The sequence below is a fragment of the Phalacrocorax aristotelis genome, chromosome 3 (assembly GCF_949628215.1).
Source record: "Phalacrocorax aristotelis chromosome 3, bGulAri2.1, whole genome shotgun sequence".
Classification (NCBI taxonomy): domain Eukaryota; kingdom Metazoa; phylum Chordata; class Aves; order Suliformes; family Phalacrocoracidae; genus Phalacrocorax; species Phalacrocorax aristotelis.
The window spans coordinates 83,748,203-83,772,197 of NC_134278.1; the positions used below are offsets into that span (position 1 = coordinate 83,748,203).

Genomic DNA, 23,995 nt, shown 5'->3' on the forward strand with positions numbered 1-23,995 from the left:
CAGTATCCGTTGTTCCTTACTTGGAGTCATTAACTTTTCTTAGGCTGGTAAACCTTCATGGTGTTTTATCCACAAAGTGGCTGCAGTTTGGTGAGACAAGAACCAGTGCCTCTCTCCTTTTTCTTTTTTTTCAGTGGGTGTTGGTTAGCTTCCACAGCCCATTTAAATGTTACTCACACACAAGTGCCACACATGTGCTTCTCTGGGCCTTTAAATACCCTGATGCCTGCTGGTATGCTCTGTATCTGTAGGGCAGTTCTGGAGTTGGCCTTTTTGCAAAAGGTTACTCCACCTGTTTGACTCCAGTAGTTAGGAAATCCAGAGTTCTGGTTCCCACAGTGCTTGTGACTCAGCAGTGTAGCTGCCCTTAAACAGAATTACTTGTCCAACAACTTAAAATGCTTTGTAAGCACTAATGAGTTAAGCCTCCCAATGCCTTGAGACTCAAAGTATTACTGATAGGTAAACTAAAGCAGAGTGAGAGTCATGCGCAGCAGCGCATTGTAAACCCTCTCCCTTGCAGCCATGAAAGAAATCTTGACCTCATGGAAGTCAGAAGCAAAATGCCCTGAGCTTATTAAGGCCAGGATTTCACCCTTGGAGTCCTACCTCCTGCTTTTCTGTACTGAGCTCTCAAGACCAGCTCTTTAGCCACTGCAGGGCAGCACTGAAAACCAGTTGAGCATGGTGTGTTACACAGCCTGGGGGTCTTTTTAAGATGTCCGTTTCACTGCATATACAGCAGTTGCACAAATTGCTGTGTGTGCACAGGGGGCCTGAGTTGCAGTTGCTTTGAGTAGCCTGAGTCTGGTGTGTGTAAAATGCCTGCCGCAATGCTCTGCTTGCATCTGGCCACGTCTCCCAAGGTGCGGGGCTGACGTGTCTTCCTTTGAGGCCAGCAAAAGAACTTTTCAATGTCTGCCACTCAGCTTTTTACATTGCGTAAAGTTACTTCCTGCTAATCTTCCTATTCTGACATAATTAGATTACATCCACATTAGAAGCCATTATAAACATCTGGTGTGCCAAGGTCCGGTGTTACAGACCGCACTTTGCTTCGGGCCTGAATCAGTTCCCTAATATAGAGTTAGATCCTGCTTTGTTGAAGCCACTGGGAGAATGCCCAGGGCTTCGGTGGGCTGAGGATCACAGCCTTTAGAGGGAGCACCTGGTTTATGAGGGTCAGGTGTCATGCAGTCAATTCTTTGTGTTAGGAAAGTTGTAATTTCCTTTTAAAGCTCAGTGACTCATTGAATCATGGCTGTGAAAATCCCACAGGATTTCCTTAGATCTGTGATACCTGAAGGTAAGCATGGAATGGCGCCCCTGGAAAAATTCTTCATTCAGGGACCTGATCCATCTCATTTTCAAGTCAGTGACTAAACTTCTATTTACTACTGTAATGCAGATCAAGACAGTTGCATAATCATGGGGGCCTGATCCTGCATCAGGCTTCAATAAATCAGTAGAAAGGGCTACCGGAAAGGATGGGTTGAAATATGGTATCTGTAGTCATAAAGAATCAATAAAGCTTGACAGCCTCATTTCACAGCAAACCAAGAGGCGAGAGGAGCCCTTTGTTTCTCTGCAGATTTTTATAGAAGCAATTCTGCTTCTCTAAATTAACCACCCTCTGAAATTCATTTGCTGCAGTTTTAGGTATAATTCTGGACAAAGTGAGTGCGAGAGTGAAAATTTCATCCACTTGGATAAGCCTTTATCTAGGGGTTAAGCTTCCCTGTTGCATGGAGAAGAACATACCACTATGGTCAGTCAGGACAAGGGAGCTTCTAGATAAGGCCTTTCCTATAATCACCCATAACACTGTATTTTCCTTTTGCTGTGCTGGAACTGACCTCCCCACTTGGGCAAGTGTCACAGAGGCAGAGATAGGGGCTGTGCCATGCTGCTTGGCTGACACGCATTTCAGACCAACACATTCCAGCAGATGAACCCATTTGCACAGTTGAGTGATCTAAACTTAGAAAGCTAATTTCTCTAATTACAAAGCGCGACTGAACTCCTATAAAGCTTTTCATCACCTGAGTAGAATGGGAATTGCACTTCCATAATCATTTAATGTTTAGAATCTAATTAGAAAGCGTTTTGTGGGTTGGGCACACCCCATGTTAGACTATTTCACAAATGGATCAGGAGAGAACACTACCTCTGATGAGAAAGTTGAGCAAGTGGCAGAGGTTGGGAGAAAGAGGACAGTTTACCAGATGCTCAGCCCTGCATGCCTACTTCCCTAAAAGTTTCAGTTCTTCAAGGTCAGGCAATTTCTTAAAGCTATATCTCTAGGCAAGCTTTCCGAACGTGACAAGATTTTGGAGAAGATGGTGCTCTAGTGACCAGAGACCCAAATCCATTTTGCTGCTACAAGCACTTACTTTCCTCTTTCCCTGGAGCACGTTGCTTAAGAGAATTAAAATTTCAAAGCCCTGTTGTGTGTATTGTGCTTGTGCGTTTTGTGACTTTGAAATTCCAACCTTAGTTTTTCTATACCTTAGTTCCCTGGTGTTAAAATGAGGCACTACATCTAATGCAGAGGATACTCTAAGAACCCTAAAAAATAAAGGCTGTGGATTACTCAGAAATTGCTGTAGTGAGAACCAGTAAAGTCCTTGAAAGAGTTAAAAGTTGGAGAGCCAAAAAAGTATGTCTATTGTAGAGCTTTTAAGTTTTATCCAGCTGTAATTAACTGAATCCATAAAAATATTGCCTTCTGTCACAGCTCAAAATTGAGACCCTACTCTATTACAGAGAGTAGTACTGTTTCTCCTTCAGTCTGCTTTACTGATATGCATTTAAAACCTGCTTTCTGGTTGTTTCTCTGTTAACCCTTCAAGGATCAGATGCCTCCACATCAACCTGTGAACCCAATTGCTTTGCCCTTCTGTTATCCTCCCCAGTGGTGGGATTCCTACACACCAGTGATTTTATCTCAGATTACTGCTTTCTAAAAATGGGGGAGAGCTGAGACTAGAGTTTTAGGTCTGAGTAGGGGTACAGCTTCTCAAGCTAGAGTAGCTTCCAGTAGGTGCAAAAACTATGACACTGAGCAGTGCTGGCACATCTGTCACGGGCAAGATGACACTTTCATTTGATAAGCAGTAACCTCAGCTATCCTTGTCAGTTGTAGAAAAGGCTGTGCTGAAACATAGGCTGAACCCTGTCTCCAATAAACAACTGATGCTTTTAAGTTCCTAGCAGGGCTTCCTCAGTTTTCTCCAAGTGTCCTTCTTTTAGCCAATTTTATTGAGTAAGGGTGCAGATCAAGTTTCATTTTTTGGTTGGGAAAGCACCAAAATGTCTGAAGTTTTCATGTAGATTATTTTCATTATTAAATGCATATGATAGGATGTGTTCAATATGTTCTTAATCACAAATGATCCTAAGGATGCAAGTCTGAAGAAGACAGGGGTGTCATTTAGCTAAGGAAAGTACTAAAAAGAAGAGGGCTGCAAGTGGCAAATTTAAATTTGGGTGACCAGTGTATGACCTCTTGCCCTTGCCCGCCATTATTCCATGGCTGTTATAAAATTCTGGGCCTTGAGTTTACTTAGTCCTGCATGGGGGCTATAAGGGAAGTTGCTTCATTTGGCCTGAAGAAGCATTTAGAGGAGTTAGGATCACTAAAATCCAGATTCAGCCTAAATCAAGGAAGAAAAAACTTTAGGTTAGGGATGTGCTTAAGTAACTTGCTGGAATGGCTAGTGAGTTGAGCCTCAAGCTGGGTGGGTGGGTGGGAGCGACCCTGCTGATCTACAGGGGAGGCATTTCTCCAGGGAGTTAGGGGTACATACAGTGGCACAATGGCCTGTGTTTATCTAGTCCCTTGGCAATGCCTGCTCCCTGGCAGAAGGAACCTTTCTGTATCAGCTAAATGTTTTTAGATAAAGCACAGGCCCCAGAGGGTGGCTAGCAGCCTTGTTGGTAGAGACAAAGGCAAGGCCCTAGGCAAAGGGGCTAAAAATGGCTTTTTCTGTGTCCATCCTTTACCTAGCAATTAAAACACCCCTTGACCATTCTGCATGTTACAGCAGTGCCACTGGCATGCAGATGTTACCTTGACAGCTTTTCTGTCACTGATCATGCAGTGAGAGATGTGGCAGAACTGTATGTTAGAGCCTGCAGCATTTGGAGGTGTCTGAGCCTGCTCTGATTTGGGAGTTTTGGTGCTGAAACACTGCATTTTGAACTATGTCCATCTCAACTGGAGCAGTTAATCGCTTGAGCCTCTCCCAGTCCCACTCTAGAGTTAACTGCGATCAAACTGCCTGCAACTACTAGTAGGATAAAAAAAACAAGAGTGAATGAGAAGGAAGGGAGTAAGAATAAGCTAGGCGATGGCAAATAAAAGGCCTTATTCTTGGGAGTATGAAGAAGATACAGTGCCCTGTCACCCTGCGTCTCTGATTAAAGGTTTTTGTTTGCTCTTTCCACAGTACCTGGAAGGTTTTACGTCCCTGCCTCCCTGCCAGCCGTTCTGTCTCACATTTTCAAACACACGGGAGATGATTTTCCCTTTCCTTGCTCGTGGTCTGAGTCATGGACTGCTCCAAGTGTGATGAAGGACATCCCTGATTTGTGGCACTGTGGCAGTGAGACATGCTTGGTGAAGAGTTGAAAGAAAAAGAGCCTGGTTGTAGAATTAGACCCTTAAAACCAATTAATTTCTTTGAAGGTAATGGCATTACCCAGCGTGGCATTACCCGCTCTATGTCTGAAAAGGGCCACAGACTCTCACAGATCGACAATCTGTGTGTTGCCCTGAATTGTTGGGGGGTTTATATATATAGTAATGATTTTTATTTACTGTGGCAGAGGGGAACGAATGGGGATCTGCCAGAACTTGAATAGAAGCAATTCCACACCTGTCCCTTTAAAGGCACATTTGTGGTTGGCTGCTTTTTATTGTCCTCCCTCCTCGAGGGCTGCAGCAGGGGGAGTGAGTGAGAGCGTGTGTGCGTGTGTGCGTGCGTGCGTGCGTGCGTGCGTGCGTGCGTGTGTGCGTGCGTGTGATACAGAGAGAGTGTGAGAGAGAGAGAGAGAGTGTGTGTGACCCCTCATCTTACTGCTCCAAGCAGTGGCTTCCCTCCCCTCCTTTCTTTCCAATATTTATTAGAAGCACGTGCTAAGGAATCTGTAAGCCTGTAATGCTAATGAGTGCGTGGCACAGCACAGAGCGGGGCAGCAGATGCAAAGGGACAGGCGCATTTCCTAATGAGGAAGCCCTGAGACCCATCTGCTGAGTCTCGTGGGTCCTCAATGAGGTTAGCTGCGCAAGGTTGCCAGAGGAGGTTTTCTTCTCTAATGCTTTTAGTTCTCAACAAGTGCCATCCTGTATAGAGCAGCATGTCATGGGGTTAGGCTTTGTTGTTACTAGCAGATAATGTGACTTTGAAAAGAACACCCCCACCCCAGCTGAAAGGAGGATAACCCTCCTCTACCCCCTTCCTTCCCATCCTCCTTGCTCAGATCAATAACAGGTCCCTAGGCACAAAGCCTGCATTCTTTTATTCTCAAATTAGAGCAGCTGCAGCAGCAGCACCACAGCTCATTGGAAACCTATTAGCTTTTGAAAGACTTAATCCAGTTTGAAAATAACTAGTGTTTCTCAATCCTTCACGCACTCACTCCCTTAAGAGGCAATATTCTTAGGCTGCATTGAGAGTGGACTGGGCTTATTATTAAAATAACCTGCATCTCTCTCCGTGTCCCAAAGGGGCAACAAAGAAGGCAATATGTCAGTTTCTCAGCTTCACACGGCCTAAGAACATTGGATTTACTTTGCCATATCACACCCTATCACTGAGCTATGCCACCTACCATCCTGCTTTCAATAGTGGCCGATATCTTGTGATTCATTCTCCAGCTTCATAGTTTTTAAGGCCAGAAGGGACCATTACGATAATCTTTTTGACCTCCTGCACAGTGCAGACATTAGAATTTCATCCTAGGTGGGATAAAAGCTGGGAGCAGCTGGTTTCTTTGATGCTTCTCTGCTGGGCATCAGTGGAAATGTGGTGGGTTTTGGGCGGGGTACTTTTTCCTATAAGGGGAATTTGTTCTTTTTAAGCACATTAAACACAGAGCTTTGCAAATGGGACGCTTGAGCAAATGCCTTGCTTTGGAGGTAGGGCAGCTGATTTTAGGTAGAAGGGGTTGCTCGCCCATCTTGGTTTCTTGGTCAGCTTTTGTATCTAATCACTTCTTTACTGTGGATCTCCCTGCAGCAGCCCTGTGAGCTGGTTACTCCCATTTCAAAGGTGGGGATCTGAAAGTCAGCAATTGCTATGCCTTTCAGGGACCTTTAGGCCACAAATAGCTTGTGAAGACCACAGCAGTGAGGAAACAAGGTTTTTTTGAACGGGGTCCTTAATCTCATGCCCCAAGTCACTGGAAGTCTGTAGATGATCAGGGATCTTTTTTTCTCATTTTTCTTGAGTTCCAGCCTAGTGCACTTGCTGGCACATCTTTCTCTGCTCAGTCTTTTCCTGTACTGTGCCAGGCCTAAACCTTTTCTGTAAGTGCTGCCAACTGTTGCTGGTAATGATGGCACAGATATTTTGCCAGTAGTAGCTGGGGTAGGACCACCAACTGACTTCCTGAAGGCCACCAAACAGTGATAGCTTTTGATTTCTACTGACCTGGACCAGATTCAGTGTGGTGACCTAGAGCTAAGGGGCTCAGTATCTCATTACTAATCCCTTGAGCTAGCCAATTCCTTCCACCAAGTCAATGTTTTCTAAAGTGTTAAAAGACTTTTCCTTCCCGCCTGCCCATTAAATCCTGCTTTTCTGTCCGTGTCCTTGGATCAGCCTAATCACTGAAGTGGATCAGTTTCAAGTCTTAACGACAAAAGCTGTGGTACTGACAGTGCAGAAGATGGCTGGCAGTGCAGCTGAGGCGCTGCAGTGCAGGCGGCAGGACAGACAGTGCTCTTAGGGGCCTGCTTTTGTAATGCATGGCCAGCTGGGACATGTGGTATTTCCTGCTTTTAGCTTATTTATCTGAGATTTACAATTTCTCTATGTTTCTAGAAAATAGAAATCTAGAAAAAAGAAACCAGGTGTTTCCCTGGATCATCCACTGGCATTACTATTTGTGTGACTCAAGTACTGGTTTTCTTCCATCACACTTTAATCTTCTCACTCTCTGAGATGGGGAACCGCACAGAGTGCCATCACTGTGGTCTAATGTATCCTTTTTACTGAAGTCTTATATTTTAAAGATACAGAGAAATGTGTTTCAAAAGAGTGCGTACAGAAACCCACTATGTTTTACATTAGAATTTGCAATAGCCTCATCCACATATGCTTAGCAGGAAACAGCTTCTATTGTCTTAATTTTTGGTTGGATACAGAGCAGCTTAAAAGTTTGGATCTTCTGTATATGTGTCTCTTCTTCCAGCTAAAGCTTCTTCATAACTCTCACAGGCTTACAAGAGTGGGCATATACATTGCTCCATGTATTTGCTTTTTTCCCCCCTCATATATATCCATATGAAAAAGGGGAGCTATTCTTAGATATTTCAGTTACTCATCCTTGATAACTCTTTTCTTAATATTTACTCTGGTAAAGTGGGCATAGCTGTGTTTTTATGAGGAATGTTTTTCTTCTTGCAAAGTAGGAACACTGTTTCTCCCGCTACTTATGCAGCTGTACGTGTGGCACTGTCTGTGTGTGCACATGCATTTGAATACCAATTTCCCTCGTCAAATTTTTCTTGAAACAAAAATTATTCAGAGGGAGCATGTCTGCCTTTGGTCACATATAGTACACTGGGCTGCAGATGAAAAGAGCATAAATCTCCAAGTTCTTGTACTTGTTCTTGTAGAAGGCGTGTATTTACTGAGGGATACTAACTGCACTTGCCCTTACTTTCAGTCAGTGGATCAGGATACTCTATTTCTAGGCTCTCACATTAAGAATATTTTCACAATAGTTATTTAGTCTCCAGAATCGTAGGCAGTTGTTCCTTTCCAACACTGGTGATGCCAGTTAATGCTCTGTTACCATTTGAAACTAAGTTCTTAATGTGGAGCTTGACACGAAGGCCCATGTCTGGTAAAGACACAGAAGCAAAATCTAACAGTGCCCTTCCTCTTGCCAGCACTTTGTTTATCTGAATTGTTTCCCGAGATAACTCCTGTGGCCTAACCCTGCAGAAGAGAAGATCTAATCTCTGATTGTCCTCTGGGACTATTCCTGCAAGGTCCTTGAAGAATATATCCTGTTTCCCAGTCAAAGAGTCATTCCGAGGATGTGTCCTGTCTTCTCATTTGAAGATTGTTTACCTGTTATTTATGAACTGTGTTTTGTCTATGGACTATTCCTAGTGTGGTGGCATTGTGATGCTTATTAGAGAAGGAGGAAGGATTAAAATGTCTCAGGCTTTACATTCAACATCACATATTGTATGCAGAGGATTTAGTCATATTACAAATGCACCAAAGCCCAGCCAACCCTTGGAGGCAGCAGGAATTCTGCCATCACTGAAAGACAGATTGAGTCTCTAATAGAGAAATATTGAGATAATTTATGATTACTGGTTCTGATGATATTTTAGAGCAGTGTGGTATATGTTACGGGGTGTCAGATGAGGAATAAAATATTGACCATTTCAGGATGGTGCTAAAATAAAAGCAATTCAAGGATCAAATTATGCATGAGTGTAAATATTCAAACTCAGCTGTAGCAAACAGAATGCTCTCATTCATGCCAGCTAGGATTACAGTCTGGTAATTTTATTACAGTATGAAGAGGTCATTAATTGTTTCAAAGAGGTTTTTCCTGAAAGGAAGGTGACCAGTGCTGAAGAGCTGAAAGCACTGAGGTGCGCTCATCTGGATTAAAAATAGGTATTTTGGGCCAGAGGAGCTTCAAAATAAGCAAGTTCTCAAACCAAACAGTTTTCCTTTTGGTAGCTGAAAAGGAAACCGCACATCCAGGAGGAATGTAGATAAAAGCAATCTCTGCAAATGATGCAGAAACACATAAAATAACAAACAAGGCTGGTGGGAAGAGGGGAGCTTTTGTAAGCAGATAGGTCCGTTCATATTACACTGAAACCAAATGCAAGTAAAGAAGATACTTGAGAGGGCTATATAGATGCTATATAGATTTTTCTCCTCAGAGGATTTTTTTCCCGGCCTGATTTTGCATGTCCATTGTATTTGTAAAGTAACATATGAAGGACATACTCAGCACCAGATCTCACCAATATCAACTTTTGCCTTTCACCACCCTATCTTATCTCTTACGTTCCTTGTCTCTCTAGCTTCCTTGAGCCTCCCTCTGCCTGTCTGTGGCAAAACGTGTTTGTTTTGCTGCTTGTGCATAATGCTGTTAAAGCACATCATCAAGTCATCTTCCATAACTAAACTTTCAATATTTATGTAGATTAACTTTCATACTTTCAGAACAGAACAATTACAAATGTGTATAGGTATTAGCTGCTTAAATTGGAATGCATTTGTTTAATGTTATATATGAGAGTACAAATCTACCTCAGAACTGTTTTTAATAGTTGTAAAGTTATTGCTAAATATTTTTTAAACTCATTTTTTTACTTATGTTTAAGTAAATATGTTGCTGCAATAATCAATGCTTGTAAAAATTGAATTGATAGGGGTTTGGTGATTTTTTCAGTGAGGTTGCTCTTTAGCTTAATGGCTTATCCTGTCCTTTCTTGAATACATCTTCCTGAAGTGACAAGCATATAATTCCTCAACCCCTCAGGGTTTTGATTCACAGAATTCTTGATACAAGAGAAAGGACTTTGCAGAAGGGAGAAGGGTCCTTTGTTCAACAGCCATGAAGAGATGGGGATTTCTGTGACAGCTATGTCCTACAGGCCTCTGCCTGCCCCTTTTGTCCTGCTAGCTCCCTCCATGTGCCTCTACAGCTGAAGAAGCTGCCTGTGTGGCACCTACCAAACCTTTGGTAGGAAACAACTCTTTCCTTGTGCAGAAAGTAGTCTATTTCATCTAGGCCAACAAGTGAGAAGGCAACGCTTCTTTATGAGCCACATTTCTTTACATAGTACTGAATGTGTCTCTTACCTCTCACCCCCCATCTCTTACTTCTGCAGCCACACACCTTTTGAAAGCACCCTGGTCCATATTGCCTAAGGCCGGAGCAGAGCAGGTTCCCCAGGGCTCTACAGATGTAAGAATGGGACACAAGCTGGATTGACACTGTCCTGGTGGTTGGAAAGATTCTGTTTCCTTCTCTTTTTTTATGTAGAGCAGTCCCTTTTCTCTTGCTTTCCAGAGCAGCCTGCCATCAGGAAGGGGAGGCCCCACTGCACCAATCCTGTACAGGTCATAGGATATACATCGCGGCTTCCCATCTTCCCCTTGGCTGTGCACAAAAAGGTGCCTGCTCGTTGTGCGAAGGGCTGTTTACTGTAGAAATGCTACCCTTCGAAAGAGTCTCACTGGGATAGCTGTGGGGAAGGTGGAAAGCAATGCTTTCCCACTGTACCAATAGAGAATTGTTTGCACCAGATGAAAATTTCCTCCAGCAATTTGTGATTTCTCGAGGACTCTGGATTTGTTTGCCAGTTCTTTGAAATTTTTTTACATGGCCACTTTTAGCCTGAATGGAGACTGGTGAAAGTTTGAGCTCTGCATCTGGGGAAGCTCATCTCTGTGTGAGCAGTGGACCAGTCAATAGGCTCCATATATCAGGTTGTTAGACAAAAGGGCAGCCTAGAGCAAAAGGGTGTTTGTACTGTGGCCAGAGCAGGGTCCCTTAAAAATAATAGCCAAGAGTAAACACTATCAATTCACAAGTTAGATGCTTGTAAAAAAAAACTCGTCCCGTTTGCTAACCCATGAAGGAGGGAAATAGAACTTGACCGTTCTCTATGCTGTGATTCTAAGCATGTTTCCCTTAGAAAGAGTGCTGATAGTGCTCTGTAGGCAGGGTGAGTGCACTGCAGTCACTGATGGCAAGTGATTGGGAAGACTTGTTGCTCTACACAAGTTTGTGCATGGCTTGGTTTTAGGTTGTTTCAACCTATCCACATCAAGTGACAAAATGCAAAGCTGTCAGACCTGAGCCAGCAAAATAAAGCTGGTGTTCTAGAAAGAATGTTTTCATACAGTGACTTCTGTTTTTCTCCTCAAATGTGGTCTTTATTTTTGTGACTTCAGGTTACAAAAAATGTGGGGTTTTTTGTTGAAAGAGGATTATCCCCAAGCCCAAGCTTGCTTTGCTAAGGGAAACTTGCTGCTAAAGGAGGATTTCCGCAAAATTTATTCCCAATGTGATACCTTCTGAGTACAGAAGAAATATGTGTTCTCCTTTGTTCTTGGTAGATATATAGGCAGCAGATCTGAAATTCAGTCAGCACTCTGTGTCCAGTGGCTAAATGGGTTATCCTGGTCACCGGAGGAGAAGATGCTGGACTTGCAGGGTTTTGGGAGGAAGTTCATTGATGGGAGAAAGGTTGCAGTGACCTTGATGAAAGGCATAGAGTAGACTGGACGTAAAGCAGGCTGCACAACTTATGAGTAATATTATACAGAGTATTTCAAAGTTGCTAGAAAATCTCTCATTGAGTCCAAGAGTTTTTATGCTGTCCCAAAGTGTATAGCTGGTCTCAGATATATGGAAAGTCATACTGGAATTGGAATTTTTTTAAGGACAGCAAATCGCTTGGTGAAGGCCTTGTACCAAGATGAAGAGCAAAATGCTGATTCCTGTGAGACAGCTTTGAGTATGATCGTGATGGCTGTGCTTAGCACTGGTAACTGGTATCAGACATTAATTATATTAATCAGGAGACAATCCCTAGTCCATACAACTGAGCTTAAGTAGTTGGGACGGAAGAATGGCATAGAGATATAAAGTGATTTGAAGTGCATAAGAAAGCCTGCTTAGGAATAAGCGCTTAGCCCAGACCTTACACAAAAACAACCCAGACAGGAAATTAAATATATACTTTAACGTGAGGCTGAAGACAACAATTGTCTGAGGTTCTTTTGCTGAAATACCTTGCTGTGTGCCCCATGGATCGACTACAAGGCTAGTCTTTCATTCTGATGACTCAACTGGTGTTGATAAACATAGCTTGAGAACTGACCTAAAAGGACATGTGGGGTTTTTATTTTACACATTTTTAATCAGGACATAGCTTTTGAAAACATGATTAAATATTTTATCACTTTAACCACAATTAAAACTTTTTAGTCTATAATTCAAGGTTTGGAAAAATAAACAATTGCCCGCAAACTTCCAGAAGCTCAAAAGCCTGTAAAGAAGATCCTTAAACATTAGAAACAGCTGCTTTTACATAACCATTAATACAGCTATTGCTTTTATTATAGTGTGGTTCCTTCACAGTATCTGTTAATGCTTATGTATGTTAACACAAGAATTGCATTCTCACTTAAAATAGTGATTGGCTTTTTGTTAACAAAAAGCTATAATCAGAATTATTTTTGTATAAGCAGGACTTTTACAACGAAAGTCCTGCATTTAAGAGATTTGTAACAACTCGGAGCTCGAAAGGGACTGTTTTTAAGAAAGTAAAATGCTATTAGTATCACTGTATTATAGAGAAGTCAGTTACATAAGAAGGAAAGCAACAGGGAAGCACGAACACTGTCATACCAGATAAGATATGCAGTGTGATAACATTTGTCAGTATTGGTCAGTGCCAGGGGCAAAGAAATTAGAAAGCAATTAATTATTTGCCTAAAGGAGAAAAAATATCCTGAGCCTTTAGTTTGTAGTTTGGATTGGAATCACAGGGCTTTTAACCATTTTGTTATATCTTGTCCTAAATAACACTAACTCATTTTGAAATCATGCATTTTTGGTTTCCCAGTTGTTCTTCTGCCAAAGAGTTCCACAGATTAATTACTCATATTGAGACTTTTCTTAAATCACTTTTAAATACTATCTTTCTGGTTCATTGGTAGAATCTCTGTCCTTTGTTACGAGAGAGGCTGAAAAGGACATGGCTCACCTTCTGAATGTTTGATCTGTTACGTAACTCTCATCTCATTTTCATTTAACAATTATAATCCTTGTGTTTTCGGCCTATTTTTTCCAGATATTTCTACAAGCTTCTAGGCACTTCACTTGCCAATCTCTGGACCTCTTTTGTTTCTGTTCTCTCCTTCCTGTGGATTCAGTATTTCAGGGAAGGAGTTTACGTAGCAACACTGTTGAAGTAGGAAAGTCATAAAATTTATACTAAATGCCCATATATTATAAGCAACTGTCTAGACAAGATTCTACAACACTTATCCAAGGCTCTTAGTTTTTGGGTTTTAGACTATTGAAGTGGAAGTGTAATGGATTCTGTTGCTAAGAAAATGATGGCTTTGCTGAGCCAGGTAGGCATGCTATGCTGCTACTACTTAATAATTACAGCTGAGGGAAAATAAAGGTATTTAAGTTACAGGAGAGCTGCAGCACTGAGCATGACTTTTCAGCCTAAGCATGGTCTTTCATGTTGCTGCTGGAGGTAAATTGATAGTGACTTACAGCATGGTGGTACTGAAAATCTGTTGGTTCAGGGCCTGTCGTCTTCTACAGGATGATCACATTGCAATTTTAATGTTTCTTGTACATTTGAGTGTCTTTAATTCTGGAGTACGTGTTTTAGGAAGGCTTGAACTCTCCGTATTTTAGAGTGTCTTGCTGCTGCCACCAAGCATTAGGCAGCGTGAATGGCTCATTTCAAATAGTCTTGGTCTGTGGTGAAAAGAACAGGCTTTTGTTTATTGAGTCAAAGCTGTAAAACCATAAAGGGAGCAAAAGCTGAAATCAAGGGAAGTCGAAATAATGGAGTGGGAAGGGAAAAGGAGAATCAACATTTGAGGGTTCTTCTGTATGAAACAGACATCTGGGTTCCAGCAATGGGGGAAAGGCATGAGTCATTCTTCCAAAGCTTTGCTTGATGCTAGAACCCCTTTATTTAAGCTTGAATTTGAGGTTCTTCTAGGTGAAGAAATTATTTATCAGCAAGAATTCACCAAGACCTTCCCTCCCTCTCAGCTTTCAGCCTGATTTATCAAAGCCAAAAAGTAGCATGACATGATGATAAATATACTCTTAGACTACTAGCTGAAGCTAGGGTCCTCCCTCTTAAGATGCAGGAAAGGCTTTCTCAAATGTTATTCTTAAAAAAAAAAATAAATAAATGCTTTCAGTGTTCCTGGTGGGGACTCCCCACTCATTGAAAGCTACTGCTTCCTTGAAAAATCTTTGGTCTTTTAGAGCATTTTAAAACAGATATTCTTAGGAAATGCTATTGTTTGGGGCATCTGGCTTGTAATCAGTTGGTCCTTTCAGAGCCTAACTCTTCTGTCATGATACGAACCCAGAGCATGCCTAGTGTGGTCCTGGTGAGCCGTGTGCCTTATATGTCCATTGCAACTCACAGAAGGTCAAGTAGGGGGAAGCCAAAGGATTTCTGCAAATGGTGGAGCCAGGCAGAAGGTCAGGGATGGCATTTTGTGGCCATGGGAAAGAGACAGCTCTTTCTCCTGGGTCAGGATGAGTCTCCGTCAGTGTCGAGTCTCTAAGGATCATGGGGCTTTCATGGCTGGCACCCAATGTTATTAATTTTGTGGTGAATGCGAACCCTGAAAGCACATAATTTAATCCGCCTGAAGATAATTGTTGAAATAAATAATTCTCTTGTTTAAAGAATAAATCTTCAGCAAGTTTCAAGAGAGCCTACAGCACTGCTGATTTTAATCATTACACAGGGAAGTGTCTGTACTGCTTAGTGTTTCCAAACCATCAGTGCTGCTATTTAAAAGCTAGGCCTGGATTTAGAAGCTGTCACAATTCAAACAAAGCTTTTGGGGGGATTCCTGAATTCACAGCTAAAAAAGGAGAGACCTGGTGAGCAGTGACTGTACAGTCCTCCCCAGATTTAACTAACCAGTAAGCCACACAGTCATTTGGTGCCTCAGTTTCCACATCTGAACACTGGGTTCTGTGGCCAGCGCTCTGCAGCGCACTGCCGTTCTGGATGAGAGAAACACTTCAGGGTATTTTTGGTTTTGGTGTTGTGGACTGTTGCTGGAATATGGGTTGTGTATGACAGGAAATGTGCTGTGGTGTGTTAGACTGTACCACAGAAAGTGATTCCAGTCAATGATGGGTGATTTTTGTCAGACTGCCCTGTGGTCATCCAGTGGGCTTCCCAGGGCTCTGCTGGGGAGTTTCTTGTTCAATAGCATGTCCTACTTTGGTTGAAATTTTTCAAGGTTTGGCTGGTCCATAGGGATTTTTTTGGGGTGTGAAAAGGATTGATTTGGGTGAGATGCATTCTAGCAAAGTAGAAATTACACTGGTCAGCTGAGTCTGGAGAACCATGCTTCACCAAACCTCCCTGCCCTTCACTTGGGAGTGGCACTGTGACAGAGACGATTCACTACTGAGGCAGGATGTGGGCTGTAATGACTGGCTAAGGTGTTCCGTGAACAACCATGGGTGAGGTAGGGTTTGGACAGACTAGAGCTTCTTTTGAGGCTTGATTGTTCAATTAGCGCTTGGCAATTCAGTTCCTCCTATGACAACACTCTTGATACCATGGCTGTTTAGTTAAATAGCGTTGTTCTGCTAATTTATGATCCTTACATTAAGTTAAATACCAGAGATACTGTGCCCTTTGTACAGAAACTATGAATCTGTGATGGGTTGCAGGCAGGTTCCTGCTACTTTCCCATTTTTTTCCTGGCCACTGGTTAAGCACCAGAGGAAGTTGATGATCTCAGTATTCTCCCATGTTTTTGTTAGTTTCTCCTTTTTCTTAGGCAGCATTTGGAGATCTTGTTTCTGGAGCTTTATGGGAGGAATGAACACTGCTCTGGTCTTTTCCACTGCAAACAATCCCATTTCTCCCTGTCCTCCAAACTGGGAAGACTGTTCTACTGAAGCTGATCATAGTGTTAAAAAATAAATTCATATAGCTTTTGGCACAACACCATTTGAGTAATTCTAAGTGGTTGGGAATTAATTCACTGTGTGATTTAAGCTACTTTGAAGGAGAAGAGATCTAGCTACATTTTATTTTGGTTGTATTTTGTATTAGATGTGTGGAGTTATTGGAACCAGATATATTAACTTTGTGCTAGGCTGATGTACACCAGTTAAAAATTTGTCCCCTGGCATATGGAATCAAAAGCTGAGGGTTTTCTCAGTCACAGATTCCACCCAGCTCCCTCCATTCTAGGTATCCTAGCCCCCTGGTACGTTACTATGTCTAATAGATATGAAAACACTGGGTCCCAGGGCTATTTCCCTCAAGTCATCCATTTTAAAGGTCTTAGGACTTGGTTTTGTCTGAAGCAAAATATTTCTCACATGTTATTATAAGGGACGTTCCTGTGGAGTAAATCAGGAATAACCAGAAGGATTTATAACATTGTTATATATAGAATCATAGAATAGTTTGGGTTGGAAGGGACCATTAAAGGTCATCTAGTCCAACCTCCCTTTCGAGGGCAGAGAGGCCCTACAGAGGGATCTGGACAGGCTGGAGAGCTGGGCAATTGCTAACCGTATGAAGTTTAATAAGGGCAAGTGCTGATTTTACACCTGGGGCACAACAGCCCTGGATGTACATAAAGACTGGGGAACAAGAGGCTGGAGAGCGCCTCTGCAGAGAAGGACCTGGGGGTTCTGGTCAACATCAAGTTGAATGTGGGCCAGCTGTGTCCTGGGGTGCATCAAGCACTGCATTGCAGCTGGTTGAGGGAGTGGATTGTCCTGCTCTACTCTGTGCTGGTGCAGCCTCACCTCGAGTGCTGTGTGCAGTTTTGGGTGCCATAGTACATTAAGGATATAAAGCTCCTAGAGAGTGTCCAGAGGAGGGCCACGAATTGGTGAAGGGTTTAAGAGGGGAAACCATACAAGGAGCAGCTAAAGTCGCTTGGTTTGTTCAGCCTGGAGAAAACTGAGGGGAGACCTTATTGTGGTCTACAGCTTCCCCTCAAGGGGGGGAGGAGGGGCATGTGCTGATCTCTTTTCTCTGGTGACCAATGACACGACCCAAGGGAATGGCAGGAAGATGGGCCTAGGGAGGTTTAGGCTGGGTATTAGGAAAAGGTTCTTCACCCAGAGGGTGGTGGAGCACTGGAACAGGCTCCCCAGGGAGGCAGTCACAGCACCAAGCCTGACGCTACTCAAGAAGCACTTGGGCATACCCTGAGAGACATGGTGTCCATTTGTGGTTGTAGCTGGACTTTATGATCCTTGTGGGTCCCTCCCAACTCAGGACATTCTGTGATTCTGTACAATGAGCAGGGACATCTTCAGCTAGATCAGGTTGCTCAGAGCCCTGTCCAGCCTGACCTGGAATGTTTCCAGGGATGGGGCATCTACCACCTCTCTGGGCAACCTGGGCCAGTGTTTCACCACCCTTATCATAAAAAAATTCTTATATCTAGTCCAAATATACCCTCTTTTAGTTTATATGCAAATGTGGGGCATGTTTAGCTCCAAAAGTGGTGTAAACAGTATGTCATGAACCCTTCTGTCATGTCTAAGTTATAATATTATACATAAATCATAGAAATATTATATGTCATAAGCACATGCTTTCATAGGCAATCATTCTTAGAAATTTGCATTTGCAGAAAATCTTGGGAGCTGTTATCTTTGTTCAAAGTTTAAAAAAAGTAATCTACTTGCAGTATTTGTAAATCAGCCTTGAAAAAATAAATTGTAAATGGAACAGGGCCAAAACAGAAGTGTAACATTTCCATCTATCTTTAGAGGGAAGTCTGTTCTACAACGCATTTCAGGTGACAAAACACAAATAGGATGCACAGTGCCAAATGGTAAGAAAGAATAGACACTCTGCTGCTGGGAATAAAAGAAGACTATAGTAACGTGATTATGGTAATGGTCAACAAGTCATAGTCTTGGGCTTTTGTTCACTGTAATTAACTTCTTGGAATGGCACCGTTGCTTTCTCTGTGCTCATCAGATGGCCCTGCTTTTGTGTCCGCAGTTATTTCTTCTGCAGGGACTGCAAGTCTCCAAGTGCATTACTAAATTAATTCATTGCTGGAACAAAGATTCGGGAGTAGAATAGAGATTGATATCTTTTGTTGTCAGACATTCAATACCATATAGCAATCCAATTACTTAAGCTGTTTCTATCAGTCTTATTACGGCTCGCTATTGAGGCATGCTTTAAAGCTGGATAATTCTGTCTTGCAAGAATGTAGTGGAACAGATTAGAGCTTTAATGAGAAGGCTTTCTGTGAGCTAGGGCACTTCCATTGTATGTGTTGGGATTGAGGAATCATACCTAGGCAAAGGGCCAGAGTCATTGTTGCAAAGACCGATCAAAGGGAAGTTTGAAATCTCTACAATTTCTTGAAGAACTTTTATGGGTTATAAAAAGATAAAATAAAAAATGGCAAGGTTTCTATCTGTTATTGCCTACCTGATGAGAATCTGTGGTACACTGGGAAAAGGAAATTGCTTACTGGAATTCAGACTGTCGAATGGATATCTCATTTTGTGTTTGAACTTTTCCTCCTCTGTGCTATAGGTCAAGTTCTGTACTTAGCTGTAGCATTTTAGGAATGCTACACACAAGACTATTCTGCATACACCTACCCTGACTAGGTGCTGGGAGAGGAGGGTTTCTAGTGCACAAACACATGCCAGAAGAGAAGGCTTTGATAATGCAGGTAGAGGATGAAAGATTAGACTAGCAAGTCAGCCTTCCCAGGTTTGTCTTCTTGCTTATGCTCTCTGTAGCACAGAGCAGGTGTACACAGAGTCCCAACAGCAGCAGAAAGCTGCAATCAGTAAGATCTCAAAACTGGGGCTGAAGCGTAGAAGTGGAAAACAGCTATTTTTCTGTGAGGGAAAAAACCCCAATATAAATATAAATAAATCTATTTAGTTTGCAAATATTTTAGGGGGAGTTCCTATATGTAAAACACACCTAAGTTTATTGTGGAAATTTGGGGGGTGCCAGACTAAGCTTGTATGTCCAGCAAGACAATTTGCTTCTGGAGTGTATGATTTCTGATGGACTTTTAAAACATGATGAAAGTCTCCAGCTCTGTTGTAGGCCTCAGCAGAAACATCTGTGCTGTGAGTCAACACAGTGTGAACAGAAGCACCTAGGAATTGCTACGGTTGAAGTAAATTGGAAACAGATTAGAGTGCTTCTGTATGGAATACGTGCAGCTTGGTGTCATTTGTGAAAATAAGTATATCTAAATTTGTCTGGAATTCTGCCTCTCTAGATCACTGTCCTTAAATAACTGAGGGTATGTTTTATTTTTTGGTAAGATAACTGCACCAAAGCAAACACTTGCTTGGTGTGCGTGGCAAAGCTACGTAATTTCTGCAGGACAACAGTGGTTTCCAACCATTTGAGGATATGGCCTCTTTTTCCTAGATGCAAAGAAGTGTGTATGATTTATAATTTTATTATAAAAGGTTTTATTTTCCATTTCTTGTGGTTGTTTTACACTATCAACAGGTAAATATTTCCTCATCAGGGATGAAGTTATGAAGTATTACAATGCACACATATTGTCTGACTGTAATATTTGCAAAGTATTATTTAGAACAGCAATTATAAAGACATTTTCCAAAGGAAATTGTATTAGGGTTAGGATGAGCGTGTGCGAAGTTAAGTCTGAGGAACACGAGAACGTAGGTTGCTTTTCGGTAAGTGTTTGTGTTCCTGTATATAGACCACAAACACTGCTTTCCTTCAGCAATAAAGATATGACCCAGTTCTGGGCAGAATATTTTGTAGCCTCAATTGTGTGATGTGGATTGAAGTTAATGTTTTACGAGGCAAGGGACAGCGCCTGTTCATTCCAGGAACTTACTGCTAAGATATTTGTTTTGGGTCAGAGTTAAGGTGATTTTGTGCTGAATTATCAGTTTCTTTCTCACTTGGGAGCGTAAGGGACAATTAAAGATTTTGTATGGCCTGACCTTTAATCTGTTCATTGTTGACTTGTAACAAGTGATGTCTGCTTTCTTGTTATTTATTTACTCTATTTAGGAATCAAGGTTTGGACTTAGAATCTTCCAAGGGGAGCTTTTTATGTGCATTTTCATTTATTTTTTCTGAATACATTGAAACCTCCAGGCCAGATACTCAGCTGGTGTAAATCAGCTTAGTTCCATTGACGTCAGTGGAGCAGTGCCAGCAGCAGATCTGACCTACTTTTTTAATCTGATCACTTGTCCATCCCATTTATTTCAGATTACATCAGAGTGAGCAGAGCCGTACCTCATTCACCATGAACTTGATATAGGTACAACCTTGCAAGTTTTGCCACGCAGAAATTGCTTGGAGCAAAGGCATCTGTCAGACACAGCTTTACTTAATATGAGACTGTGTGACACGTGAAATTCCAACTTGCTCATAATAAATTATGTTAAATATAGTTTCCCACAAAACATTAACCTAATACAGCTTTTTATGTGGTCTAAATATCTGTTAACTAATTAGTAATATTCAGTCAGTGTTCAGAATGCTCTGTGCAACTCACAGCAATTTGTGAGTCTTCAGAAACCTCATCATCCCAGCTGTCAAGGCTGTGCCGGTACATTTCCAAGGGAACTGAGATTTAATTTTGAAGTCACACTTGGGTCTGGGACCTCTAACTTGCACCTTTATTTTTTCTTGGTTTTTACTGTGATTTGCCCTTGGGTCTGTTCCCTGCCGTTGTCCTCTAAGATCAGTATTGGATGGTTAGACTGAGCATTATCTTCATATTGCATACTACTCTCCCAATGAATCTCTGTATCCGATCTCTTTGACAGCTTAAGTGAGCACATTTGAAGGTTGGGTTTTTTTGTTGTTGTTGGGGGAGAATGGAGGTGCCAATACACATCTGAAGAACTGAGTTTTTTCCCTTAATCTGAACTGATGATTGAACTGACTCTTGGCTTTTCTGTTTATTCTCAAAAAATCATTTTACTCAAATATTCTAGTAGCTTGCAGGGACACTCTCCCAGGAGTGTAAAACATCATGTTCTTGGGCTCTGAGTTTTGTGTGCTCAGAGAAATTGCCTCTAAAAGTTTACATCAAAGTCTTCATTTGTTTCTGTCCCATAACCTTGCAGTGAGTATACACTCTTAAGACGACCCAGGGACATGTGTTTACCACAGCAGATAACTTTCTTTTGGTACTGCTACACAATATATCTATCTAGATTATCTACCTCAATGCTTAGTTTACATTTCCTTAGTACAGATAAGTTTTGCTTTTTCCTTGGCTGTTGCCTTTGATCATTGCTAGTATTGACAAGCACAAATACTGCTTCTTCTGGGATCAAACTGTCTTGCACATTTGTGTCCAACTTGAATGAAACGATCTAGTTTCTCAGCAATCTGTTTTCTCTCAGTGGATCCTCTGCAGCATTATCTAGTGTCCTACAATCTTTTCTGAGCTGGTTATGCAGTGGCCGTTGACTTTATACTGGACTTCCTCCAGTACCTCCCTTCAAGAGTTTGCAAATGCCAAAATGATGAGTGCCATTGCAGTTCTGGTATCTTTTTCCAAATGCCAGATGTTGTCTTGGCTTCACTTATTCACAAATTATGTCTTGTTTTCGCAGACTCCGATATTTTGCCACAGGTCTCTTTTTCTGTATATAATCTCTCATATCTGTCAAAACTGTCCCTGTCCCCTAAGTTTCAGTTCGGGTAAAGTGGCTTCCTCTTCTTGGCAAGTTTTAGTTGGGTTATTCCTAAATTTTTTTAGCAATATTTCTCTCTCTCTTTTTCCCCCTTCACTGTAATATCAGCTTGACCCTCATACCAGTTTGTGTTTTCAGCTATCAGTTAGTAACAGAGTATTTCCATCTTTGTTTCTGTACTGTTTCAGCATAGCACTCCTGTACATTTAATAGTCTGCCTGAGTTAACTAAATCATATAAATAATCTATGGCTTCAGAATCAGCTGTTACCTGAAAAAATACCATGTTCCTGTTGGCTAGGAAGGAAAGTTACTGCATAGAATTCTTTTATCTCTACTCTGTCTTTCTGAAGGGATTTGACTTCAGTGGAATTTTTAAATTCTACTTTCTTCCACACAGAATATGGACTTTGTTCACTTTATTCCTATTATTTTACAGTTCTCAGAAGCTGCTCCAAATAAAGGGAGACAGTACTCTGCCTAACCAGCAGCCTCCTTTGCTCCTGATAGCAACATCACTTCATGCTGGAGCCTGTTTTGGTAATGAGAGTCTGACTGACAGATATCAGAGCCTCTTGAAGGTACAGCTTCCATGAGCCATTTAGGCGCTTAAAATCTGGGGTATGCATTCCACTTATGAGGTATTGGTCACTGGGGTCCTTTTTACTTATTTCCTTAGAAACCAGAATAGGTGACCCCTGCCTAAACCTGAAGAACCCAGAGTAGTAACTCTAATATTTTCTTCTGTCCTTGTATATCATTACTCTCTTAATTGCAGAAGAAACATAAAGCCCCATTCATCTCCCTTATGTCTCTCTCCAACAAGCTTTTCTCTTCCCTGCATTCATCAGTGCAGTCTCCACAGTGTCCAGAGAAGCCAAGCTGGGTGGCAGGTTTGCTTTTAGAGATAGTCTTATTGCCTGTGTGGAAGGGGAAATCCATTTTAACGAGAACCCCCACATGTACGGGTAAATTTCAGTGAGTGCACAGAAAGCAAGACAAAAAACCACAGCCATGAAAGTCAGGTTCAATGTGTTCTGTTCTTACAGAGGGCTGTACAATTGTTTGTGGAGTATATGCTTAGGGGCTTTTCTGGATGAGGGCCTTATTAAATTTCGGTAAACTAAATAAACCAAGCAAGCACGAAAATCAATTAATTTTTACAGTATGCTTGAGAGAAAAGCAAACAGGCAGCTTTTCTCTTACTTTTAAGAAAAAAATGAGGCAGAAAAATGAAGCAAGTAACTCGGCTCTTGGGAGCAAGTAGCAAAGCAGACCCAAAATTCAGAAGATTTTTGTTCTGGGCTTTGTCTGCTCCACTGACATTTTACTTTTTAAATGTTTTTCATAGGATGTTGTGCTTATTTTATTCATTTTTTGTGAGTACTTTCATAAACAGAAAGCAGTAAAATCACAGTGAAGTTAGTCCATATGGGACAATATTGAATTCAAGAGGAACATCAGAAATTTAGTGAAGATCCAAATATATCTGCATTTTGTCAAAAGTTACTCTTTCATTTACCAAGGAAACATAACTAAATTAATGGATTTTAGATGAGAAGGAAACTCAAGACTATCTAATATAACCGTATGATTTTGCATGCCATAGAATTCCACTCAGTTATCTCTGCAAAACTATTTCCTGACAGATAGTGGGCCAGATCGTACCTCTGCTAACTTTAAATAGTTCACTTTCAAAGCAATAGCACTCTCCAAAGATGTAGTCTGACTTGGCTGTTGTAGGTTTACTGTATAAAGACCTAATGTTTCCAAAGTCCATGAAACCTGGAATAAGTGGTATATGTATGTACTCCTTTTGCAATCCCACAGTCTGAGAGATTGCTCAAGACAGGAATGAAGGGAGGCAAAGGAAAATCAATGTTTAACTTGGAAATACTTGTCAGTTAACAGGTCACAAGGAAGTGGGTACCTTTTACACCTAAGATAGTTGAAGCAGGAATTGAATTTATACTTAATTTATACTTTTTTTGGGGGGTTGTGGGGGTGGTGGGGGTGTATTTAAAGAACAAGTGAGCCCAGACAAAACCTCCTCAAAGTTGTTCTGAGCTTTGTTACCATTGCATTTCCTAATTTTAGGAATAGTCTCTAAATGTATTTAAACGCATTTTTTTTAGTAGAAGGCTGCCAAACCAGACTCTGACAACACTTAAACACATACTGAAATCCATCCTTCTTAGGAACAACATGTAATTTTCTGCATAAACACCTCTTCTGAATAGGGATGCTTTCCTGAACTGGAGATATAGCTTGTGTGCTTCAACTGTTTTAAGGGAGTTCTACTTTCTGGCATATTG

At 41.6% G+C, this 23,995-nt stretch overlaps 1 long non-coding RNA gene across 4 annotated transcripts in view; it reads left to right on the forward strand.

Moving 5' to 3' along the window:
* Positions 1 to 23,995, forward strand: part of LOC142054967 (uncharacterized) — a 219,828-nt gene that overhangs the window by 1,686 nt on the left and 194,147 nt on the right. For all 4 annotated transcript variants that reach the window (XR_012659749.1, XR_012659750.1, XR_012659748.1 and 1 more), the window contains exon 2: positions 4,452 to 4,690. This is a non-coding gene — a long non-coding RNA (uncharacterized LOC142054967). The remainder of the gene's footprint in view (positions 1 to 4,451; positions 4,691 to 23,995) is intronic.